The sequence below is a fragment of the Copidosoma floridanum genome, unplaced genomic scaffold (genome assembly GCF_036245765.1).
Source record: "Copidosoma floridanum isolate Cflo_tuat_1 unplaced genomic scaffold, Cflo_Japanese_pri ptg000026l, whole genome shotgun sequence".
NCBI lineage: Eukaryota > Metazoa > Arthropoda > Insecta > Hymenoptera > Encyrtidae > Copidosoma > Copidosoma floridanum.
The window spans coordinates 10,041,904-10,054,076 of NW_028321903.1; positions in this window are offsets into that span (position 1 = coordinate 10,041,904).

Consider the following 12,173-nt stretch of genomic DNA (forward strand, 5'->3'; position numbering starts at 1 on the left):
ATTCATTACTCTGAACTTGGTCTCACTGCCCAAATTACATTGATAATGAAACGACGAAAGTGGTTTTTAAGCGCAGGACTATTTACTATAAATTTACATTCATTTCATGTCCCAGCAACATCTCATTGCCATTTTCAGAATCATTGGATTAACATCAGCATATACATTGGATAATCAAATGCACGGAATCCACTATAGAAGTATATGACAACCTACGTGTGCTTTTTTACATTTAAAAAAAAATTTTTTTGAAAACATCTTTCGACAGAAAAATTAGTAAGAATATGACGAAAGTAAATAACAAGTACATAAAGATAAGTGTTTAGTCACCACATACAGGAAAAAAGTCAAAGAGGATATGATGCATCTGATTATCCACTGTATATGTTGGTATTGATGAGATCTCCCTGAGAATGGCAATAAAATATTTCTGAAACAGTGAACAAATGTTAATTTATACTACATAGTCCAGCTCTTAAAGACCTTTTCATGTTTTTATTTACAAACTAACTTATTATTAAGGAAATTTTTTTAATCATCACCCATACTATTTAAAATCTATTTTGAAATACAATTTTTACTAAAAAAACCGGATAAGTAGGCTTAAGCCTCAGTCATGCAGAAGTTCACATGTGACACAAGTACACTAAACCACTTAGCTTTAAAAAGGTTGTTGAAGTAAAAACATGGATCGCCTATATATCTTACCAACACTGCTTTTTTTTTTTTTTAAATTCGTCGTATAAAATTTCTTTCATGATTTTTCTGAAAATACCTTTATTTAAGTACATACAGTTTAAACTAATAACATGCCAAACACTACAAAGTACACAATATAATGGATTTTACATCAGTAAAACGTTTATTGTAGATTAATTGTTTGACAGCATACTAAAAAAATTGTTTAACGAGTGACCTTAGAAATTTTAATAATTATGTATTTTTATCATAATTGTAGACGAATGAAAAAAATTCATAAAGTATTGATAAACACTTCAACTTATGTGGAACAAAATCAGTTCTTTTAAAGTTCTAAGATACCTCTCTGGACTTTTATTTGCACGTAAAATGTGTCAAATTTTCCATTTATTTTCCATTCATAGCTTTTTTTAATGTTAACTGCTTTTCTAAATATATTTACCTTACATTTTTTTTAAACCCTTAAAAGTGATCAAATTTTTTTCTTATTTACGTATGAAATTCTCAATTTATTCAGGTATACTTATTCTTCATAAGAAATTAACATCAAGTTAATAAAAAAATATATATTATCTCAATAATTTACAATAAATTTTTAGATTCTTTGTTTGTTATATAAATGAAGCAGCACTTTGACCATTTTTTATCGTGAAATTTAAATCAAAATCAGCTAGACTTCAATCAAATATTGATTAAGCAAAAACTTCAGTTATGGATTTTATCATTGCCCATGCTTGATTAAAGTTTGAGCAAACGTGACCTTTTACCATCGTTCAGCAAAACTTAAAAATTTTTTCGCAGGTTCACCAAAGTGTAACGTTTTTGTGACTGCTGATGCTAACAAACATTAGTACATGATAATATACTTACTAATAAAGAAGGATAAGTTATTTTAGTAAAAATATAAATGTAAACTTTGTTGTCATTTCAGCTTGTTTTTCGAACTTCTTATATATTCTTAACGAGTCATTGTAGTTTTTTTATGTCAGTCCCTTATAACTTTCAATTGATGTTCTAATTAAGGTAAATGTTCTTACCACGGAACGAATTTGGGTATCGATTTACCTTTATTACAGATAAAAAATTTTTTTTAACGTTTAATCATAAAATTTCGATCAATAATGGTGGGTTATCTGTTTTTGAACGTAGGTTGCTGTTTTGTATCAAAATTTAAGCAGAATTGAAAAATTTATGTGATAAATGAGAAGGTGATCAAAATGTACATTAAACGGAACGTCTGCAGTAGTTAGGCAGCACTGTTCCGCAGTCATTGTCCCCATCGCGGAACACGATTTGAAATGAATATATATAGAACTTTCAAATTATTTATGTATAATTTAAAGGTAATTATAACTGAGAGAGAGTCAGCCAAGGTTAAATATATATAATTTACTTTTTATTTTATAAATTTCGTATTTATTTCTTTTTATTACTTAAAATTATTGTTTATTCTTATTTCCTTTCTACATTAGTTAAATTTTTTTTTATCAAAATATTTCCAGTTTGAGTACATTTCAATATAAAATCTTAGATTCGAATAAATTATAATAAACTATCTACGGTTTTTCTTGTTTGATATTTAATAAAATAGCTTTAATTTGCTAACTCTTTCTTTGTATCATTCTAAGACTTTTTTTCTTCTTGCAATTTTTTTTCCCATCACCTGTTTTTTGTAATATTTTGATTTCGATCTCCTTGATTTCTATATCTGTTTTTTTTAACAACTAAATCATTCTTCTTTTCTTGCATCTTTTTTATTCAGCTTCCTTATCTTCCTTTTGTTTATGGATGTTATACCACGGATCAGATTTGCATGCAGCGACAAATTTTACTTTTCCTTTAATTTTTTCCTTTTTTTTTTGGCAAACACTTTTCAGGCAGTGTAAAAATGTTGCTAAGCATTTCCAAAGATTTATTGCTTTCGTGTATGTTGGATTATTTTGAAGTGTTTAAAACAAAGAAAGAGAAACAGAGAGAAAGATATTTTTTGAAATTCTTGTGTGATTATTAAAAATAATTTGTAGGGGTCTAAAATACCAAGTTAAGGTGCAATATTATATTGACGCCTCGGACGAAGATAAGTACAGTTCAGATTTTCCCGTTTAAAATAACATTGCAAAATCTAAACTGTGCTGGTCTTCGTACGAGGCGTCGAAATGCAACTGTATCTCAGGAGAGTTTAAATTTAAAGGCTCTGCTTATTTTTTTTTTGTTTTTTTGGCACCCATGTTTGCCATTTTTGTATACTTAAATCTAAAATAAATAAGTGATACTTTATGTTGAAGAAAGTTTTAAGGTTAAGTTTTATGTTTTCAAGTTATTGTGATTTAACATTACTTACCAATTAATTTAAGATGAGCAATGACAAATCTGATCTTATTAAACAAACAAATAGTACTTTCAACACTGCGAAATTGTTCAATACGTTATAATAACGACCAGTAAAGTGTGCTTCACGATGGGGACAAGATGTCTTGTTTACGCAGGTAATGAGGAACGCGTTATTTTGGCTGTTCCTTTTAATGTACATTTTGACCGACAATGAACATGGAACGGAACATGCGAAAATTAATAAAAATATTCAGTTTTTCATCAAACTATACATGTAAATTGAAAGTATAGCTTCAATACATGCAAAAAAATTCAACTCCGAGCTCATATAATGCTTTAGAATCATTACAGCATGGGTAAAGAAATCCTCTCTCTTCATAGCAAGTGTCACTTATCCTCATAAATTTTAGATGCAGAAAGTGCACATTCTTAAATTATTTTTTATTTACTTCTCATATCGGTGAATTCAGATAAAATTTTTAAAAAAGTTTTGAAGATATTTTAAACTATTTATTGTAATTTTTGCAAACTTATAAATAAGCAATAAAAATTTTGGTACAAAAAATAAGAAATCGTTCCGCCATAGGGACAATATTCCTTGATAGGGACATTTACCTTAGCAACTTTTTTTATTTTTTTCATGAAATATTATCTTTTCATAGACCCTTATTTGTAGCCATAATAATTTGTTGAAACAGATGAATACGTTTTGTTTACGAATAGCAATGATAATATTTTGAGTAAGGATGATTATGATAATAGTAACATTTATTATAACAACAAAACTTACGTAAAAAAATTTTCTATTTATCTTAATATAACAGTTCTCGTAAAAAAATTACATATTTTGTTTTAGAGTAAGGTAAAATAGTGTTACAATTTCGTGTAGTATGGCTTGTAAGTTTTGATGTTATTTTTTTTTCTTTGATTACTCCTTCTAACAAATAAGTGCAGCATAATGCAATTATGCGGTGGACGAGAAAATTGTCTGTGATCTTAGCTTAGCTATGACATATGTAGACGCACACTTGTAAGTAAAATATAAAGTATCTAGCTTTATGATGAAATCCAAATTTTTTTGCACGTACATAGACATACATGAAATAAAATGAACAAAAAGGGGTGAAAATAAACACAAAAATGCGAAGTAAAATAATTTTTAAAATATAAGACTAACTTTAATTTTAATTTGTTTAACCTGCTCTCATTATGTGTAATAACTAAGTAAATATTAAGAAATAAATGAAGTTACAGTAAAATGTGTATACAAAATAATAATTTCTTTTTTACTTTAATTTAACCCTTAGCTTTTTTGTAACCTACCTTATGAACGATGTTATAACTGTTATAAGTTCCACATTTGTAGTTTTTGGGTAGTAAAATAATAAATTAATAATAAGGAATAATCTACTAAAATGATGTTTGTACTATTTCAAAGGTTTTTATTGAACTATTTTCATTTAATAGTTTTTTTATTTACAAATAAAACTTACAGGTGATATTATGATAATGTTATGACGTAAGTACAATGTCTCAAAATTTTACGATACATAGAACATCACTGTATCAAAATTCGAGGATTTTATATGTAAACTGGCTACAATCCAGCAAATGTTTTGTGATACCTTACACTTTTTTTATGATAAACTCGATTCTAAACATACAAGTTATGTCATGTTGTCAACAAACTTTCTCTAATAATTGCACTTTAAGACAAAAAGACAAAGAAAAAAAAATAACTATAATCGTGTGCTAAAATTTTTTTCTATTTTATTAGTATGAGGCTTCTCTTTTTAGTGATAGCAACCCAGCAAACTTAACAGAGATGGTGCGTCTTATACTTTGATTATTACCAGTGGGCTGAAAGAACAGCTTACGTATCACTATGTTTATATTTATTTAACGAGTACAATACAAAATAACTAATAACTAACTGAATAACCAAGCATTGACGCTCTTATATCCATGCACGAAACAAAGTTGAAATTAATATTTAACGATAGTTATTTGCTGAAATATATTCTAGATTATGTACGAACTAGCATTGCATTTAAAATTGCACATTCTGTCGTTACTATCTAAATCGAATGATTGTTATTGGCTTTTAACCTGAGTTACATAGCCATTATAATTGAAATGGAAAATTTAACATCAATATAAATAAACATATTTATTTTGAAAGGGACTTAAGAAAATAAGTGTACAAGGTAAGTTGTAAGCTTAGGAATAAATGTATGCATGTTACAAGTTCAGCGTGAACACAGAGGGTGCTTAACAATAGTTGTCATTAAAGTACTTGCTCTTACTATCAAACTATTTGAAAAATTAATGAATCAGCACATAATAGGGTCTTATCATATAAATAACTATTATTTACGAAAGATAATTGTACTGACATATTACAGCATAAATGCTGTATGGATTTTTTAATGATATCAATAAAATTTGCTGTTATAGAAATTATTCTTACAATTAACTCTGAAATAAAACTAATTACTAAAAAGAGACCGCACTTGAATGTTTTGTAAAGCTCTTTGAGCATCACAGATCGTTCTTTTTCAAAGGTAGTACATTGTCAAAATATATGATCTACGTCATCCTTGTACTCACTGCACTTACATAAATAGCTGTTTATAATACTAAGTCTAGATAAGGCACAGTTAAGTGACGTATGACCACTTCTTATTCGATTCAGTAAAACGATGGCTTGACGTGAAATGTTGAAATTAAACAACCATGGCTTTATTCAAGGCTTATGAAAGAATTTGAAATACCAAGTGCCTTTAGTTTCAAACATAGTTAACAAGCTCGACTTATAACACTTATATTTCTTCATAACTCTCAACAATTAAGGACTTTTGAAATTTATGTTAAAGAGTTCTTCAATCAGCGACATTTTAGAGGATTTTCACCTTTTGCAGAGTTCTGCTGTGTTGAGTGGATGGAACTTTAAGTAAGAAGATCAAACCCAGGTACTTAAATCTTTGTGTGAGCAGTGGGACCTTTGATTCATCTGTAAGAACGCTGACCAGTGTGTTCTTCCTGTAACCCATAACCAACCTTATAGCCTTGTTTTGTATTAGTTACAACCTATTGAGATAAGTTTTAGATCATAGAGAAATGAAAAAGCCATAACATTCGAGGATGGGCCTAATAATAGATTCGTCCAACATAGGAAGAATCTTGGGATCTCCTTCCCACCAAGTGCGATGGAGACAACTAAGGATGATAAGAGAAAATCGAGTTTTAGCCTCCAGGTATTGAACCTGTTTGTAGCAATTTAAATGCTTATCTAGGTACATATCTATTGATTCTGAAAATTTGATGTAGTCTGATGGAAATATAGACGTGTTAGACAGTTTGATAGATAGATAATCAATTTCTATTCTACTTTTACTAAAGACCATTAAGAATCTTTTGCCTGGTTCTAGCTATAGTCCTCTTCCTGAGAAGAATCCTTCCATTTTACCTGCTTCTGTGTTCATGAGGATAAACGAGTTACCTAAGGATTTCAGCGATGTATAGATGACTTCATCATCTGCAAATCTTAGAAGTGTTACCCTTTCGTCCATGATCCTACTCAGACTGAAAGTGTAAAGAGCGTAAAGAATGGGATTCGAATAGAAGCCCTGGGGTAGGCTCATATTTGCGTGGAATTTACCCGTAGCAGTTGAAGTTATGGGTATTAAAAATCTTTTAAGAATAAAGTTTTTTAAGAAATAAATGTAGCTATGTGACAGTCTTAAATCAATCAAGTCATTTGATTTGTCCGAATAAATATCATTTTTTTACCTATATTCATGTTTCTCTTTTTTTTTAATTTAATTAATTTTTTGTTTTACTATTCTTGATTTTCTTTTAGCAAACAATCCATACTCTCATATTTGACATTTAATAGTTAGATATTTGTCCCAGAAATATAATATGTGTGTGTGGAAATGTATGGGTGGGTTAGCGTGAAGGCGCTCGCGTATGCCTCGGCACGCATATGTATGTGTGTATCTACAGACATTATTGGTACAATTAATGTCGTAAACTGTTTCGCTGCCACATTTATGAGGCATTTTCGCTTCTGTCACGTGTCCAAAGACCCTCACACTTGGTTTAACTATAGTGACATTTTTTCTATACTCAATAAAAATGGACAGACTATAGCAATGGTTCAACGACTTTAAAATTACTTTTCTTTTTCTAATAGCTCCGTTGCATTCTTCGTTCCTCATGCCACTGAATAGGAATAAGTTTTTTCATTTTTGATCTCTTTGAAACAGAGGAAGGTTGTTCATCGTTCAGGAGGTCAGTGAACTTAAACTTGTAATTTTGAGATTCTACTACACTAGTGTTAAAAAATTCTATGAATACTTTATACCTGGTAAGAACTGTGTCATTGGTGAAGGCGAGGGATGTAAAGACATGTCAATGCTCGTATAATTTTTCATTAAAGTTAACCCAATCCAGAAGATGTCAGTTGAATCGATAGTCAATCTTAGGCATGAATTCTGGAGCAAAGTCCAAAACTATGTAGATGAAATAATGGTTACTACCCCAAATATCGTCTATAACGTTGTAAGAGGCAACTAGTTCCAAATTTCGTGAAATAAAAGTAAGATCAATAATCGAGTGTGTGCAAGAGTTCCCTGACAAAGCGATGTGAGTAGGTCAAAGTTATCTGTTATAGCCTTACCATTTGAGCAATTTTTAGTACTGCCCCAAAAAAAGTGCTGAGCATTAAAGTCACCCAATAGAATAAAAGAGTCAAACTGAGCAACCTTGTTACTTAATGCTTCCTAACGGCCCGGAGTAAGGTTATTATGCCTATGAGGACTTTTGTAACAGACCACTATATGAAGAGGTCGCTTCGCAGTATTAATGCATACCACTCCTAACTAAAGCTCGGAGCCTTCCAAGGAAAAATCAACAATTTCAAAAACAAGATTGTTTTTAATGAAAAAAACTATACCACCACCCCTTTCCTCAGCTTTCCTATCAAATCTGATACTGTTAAAACCTTTGAGGTTGAACTTCTCACCTAGGCAAAGCCAGGCTTCTACCACTGTAATAATATCGTAGTTATGTGCCAAAAGATAAAAATCAGGCTTGTTCCTTATGTGTATGGTATTCCATGGAAGAATGTTAAACCAAACCATGTTATCAAAGCTTAAAACCATACAAAGTTTGGACTTAAACTAGTAACTCAAACAATAAGTGATAATTAGTACTAATGAATAAATAAGTTATTATATACAATTAAATAATTTATTAATCTTGCAAACTTTAGTTTCTCCCTTTGAGTTTCTTTCTGAGCTTTTCTTACATGACCAAGAGCCTGGTATTAGCGCATTTGTCCTTTACTAGAGAAGATCCTTTATTCTTAATCCTCTTCTTACTCTAGTTAGAGTTGTCTTGCTGCGTTTTTACATTCCTAAGACTGCTGTTGCAGTTGTTGAAGCTGGCAGTAGCGTTTATACTTTTGGGCTTAAGTAACTGGCTAACAACGGCCAAGGTGTCCACCGCTTTCATAAGGTCTTCCTCTTCAATAAGGTCATCCACGAATTCCTTATTGTTAGTAAAATTAGACTATCAGTTCTAGTGGATATCAGGGTATTTCAGGATAAGTTTGATTAGTAGGCACTGAAACGTTGAGAGGATTCAAATTTGTTATTTTAGGCTTATAATTATTGGTACTTTCAGTTTGCTTTGGATGGATTGTTTCGTTGAGATTGGTGATTGAAGATTGACTCCTATTGTTGAATGAGATGCTTTGTTGAAATGAACTGTGTTGCTGAAGTTATTATTAGGAACCACTGTACAATAAATCTGAGCTAAAACTGTTTTTTTAGTACTGGAGGTCTACAGCAGTTCTGTGTAAGTTACTATAGGTTGCCTTGACTTTGATTCTAGCTTCTCTGTAAGGCAAGTTGTCAGGCCATTAAAACTTGGATTGCCTTTTGGTCTTTGTGTTCTTTGCATTTTTAAATATCTGTGCATTTGTGAGTGGCATTAGATCGCATGCACCAGAAGGTGGCTCGCGTGCATTATATACCTTCGTGCTAAGGCTTACAACACATGATACAATTTTATTTCCCTTTCCACAAAGGATAACGTACATTAGGGTAAACAATGCTGATATGCCCCACAACTATACTCGTTCAGGCAGTGATTAACCTTAAAAAGAGAGCACCACTGTCTCACTTGGCATCCATTTGTCTGTATTACCCTTAGTTAATCTATTACGCCTATGCATTCTTTCGACTTTGATGATTTTTACACTATAGGTCATGTCATGTTTGATATCCTCTACAAAAATATCAGCTGCTATTCCTTTAATAATGCCTCTTCTCATCTGTTTACAGAATGTGAGAAAAGCAGACCAGTCATGGCGGTCTAGAAAGTTACTGTCTAACAATAACTTGTTGGCTTCTCTTGATGTCGTTAATCACTATTTCAACTTGGCTTGTTCCTCTATCCTTATTATCCGTAAAACTAAGATAACTGTAGAGAGCACTGGCCATCTTAAATCTGTCGAATTTTGTGTTACCTGGATATTTTTTATTATATTTAATCTAGATTTCATAAGTATTTGAGTTAAAAGGTAGGAACAAGGGGATATTTTTGGAATGCGTATTTGATCTGGAATTGATATGAGAAATCGTTAGAAACTATCGAGAGAGTCTCTAACGATTTCTTGTATCGATTCAAAAAAAAGTTAACAAAGTAACAAAGAATAATAAATAAATATTCATACAATAAATTAAATTGGAATATGAGGATCATTTGTAAGTAAGCATGTTCGGAATATACATACTAAAGATAGCTTAAGTAACAGTACAAGGGCGCTTTTTATGATGACATTGCTTACTACTAATGTTTTCTCATAACTTTAACTACTAAGCAAAAAATATCCATGATACATCATATCAATAAGTTAACTTCAGTGTAAACATTGCCAATATATTTTTGGAACAACAAAAAAATCGAGAGTTCATAAAAAAAAAAATTAATAAATAGATAGAAAAAATTTTTTTAAATAGAGTGTATATAATGTGGTTTAAAAAAAAATCACCACATAAGCCATGAGAGCTAACATCTGGTAAAATTATATGTTGTTTTATCTTTGACCAAAAATTTAAAAGACCATTTCATTTACGACCACATTTACATGTACATAATCTAAAGCAGAAAGAAATTTGCAAACACTGTGGTAATAAATTTTCAAGAAGAGATGCATTAAAAAAAATTTTAATAGAAATAATAAAAGAGTAAATAAAGAATTTTTAACGCATGTAAGAAATTAACAACAATTATATGACAATTAATACATATATCTTCCTATATTATATAGTCGTAAGAGTTAGAGCGAGGTTTTGCTCCCCCCAGCTCCCCCCCAAATAAGGTAGTTATTCTTTCATTTTCTTACATTTTTCGAGTAATCCTACTTTTTTGATAGCTCCCCCCTGCTGCCCCTCAGCTCCCCCTCAGCTCCCCCCCATTTTCCCCATATATAATGTAAATATATTAGTAAAGCCTTGTATATTAACTGTTACAAGTGGTCTAATTTTCACATATAATTTTATTTGACCATAACAACAAATTTTATTACAATTATCTTACTTACGATGTTTATTTAGATTACATACTTTTAAATGTCTTTTTAGGTGCTCTGCTTTTAGGGGTAAACGCACCATCTACCGTACACCCGTAAATTCACTTTATTTTGTTACCATGATTGTAGGACAGTTTGATACTAAATATTGACTCAGTAAATTTTAAATTGTTATTTAGGATCTCAAGAAAGCACCAGAATTTTTTTGTGGTGTTAGAGCGTGTTAAAATAATTTTATAATAATAATAAAAAATTAAGTTAACCCTACACAACCTTTTCCACAATTTTGACAAATGTTTTTTTGAACGTTTTTTTCATGACTTTTCAAATGTCTCTGTAAGTGATGATTTCTTTTTAAACTTTTTTCGCATTTAATACTCTTAAAAATTTTTGCAATGTTTTGGCATTCCTTTGTGTGACGCAAATAGTTTTTCTTGTTTATTATTATAATGCTACACAGATCACATACAAAAAACTTTTTTTTGTGAATTTTTTCGTGCGATGATAGACACTCTTGATTTAAAAATTTTGAGTTATATTTATCACACTGATAAAATTTTGCATCCATGATGGTGTATCTGAAAACATGTAACGAAAAACGGATTGTTTATGATTACATAAATCTGGGTACTAGACGGTACTGAAATTTGCTTTTTTGATGAAAGATGAAATTTGCAAGAGAGTATAAAAATAGTAATGAACTATAGAATAGTTTTTTTGTTACTCTAAAATTTCATTCTAAATAATATTTTTAATTTTAAATTTGTTTTCTGATTCAATTGGGATAAAAATTTTTTTTTGGTTTCAACATCTAGACAGTGCAACATATAATTGCCCATTAAAAAATAATGGTTTTCTAAAGTACAACCCTAAGGCATCAAAACTTAGACCTTAAGATTTATTGAAAGCCATAGGAAGAGTTAAGATGAATGGAAATCGTTTTCTGTACAATATAAATAGTAGTGAAGAAGAATTGTTTGTATTGAGTGTTATACTTAGACTCAAGACTTTATTTCCTTTTTTTTTTTCTACCTGAGGTTATTCCAGCTTTGATGTTGTATTTAAATAATTTTGTAATTCATAATCTTGTACCATTGCAAAGTACTTCAGATATGTTTAAGTTTCGTATTAACATAACAATAGCGTTTATTTTTGAATTCAATTCATGTGGAGGAAGACCTTCTTTAATACAATTTAAATATTTTGTAGGGAAATTAATATAAATATTATCGTCTGATTTATCTACTCCTTTGTAAGTTGCTTTATCAATACTATAGTACGTTACTAATGTTCCTACCATCTCATTTAAAATTTTTTTGTTCAAAAAATGATGTATTCATTGTAAGATGTTAATATAGCTTTACTTATGAAAAGATTATTATCATTATTAAAAATTTTAGAACATGTATCATTTGTTTCTCATGTCTGAGGAATTATAAAAGTCTTAATTTTGCCTTCTCCTATATCCAGTAGCAATGAAGAAAATTTTTTATCAATTGAACGAATATTATTTTTTAAATAAAAAATATTAAATAAAGGC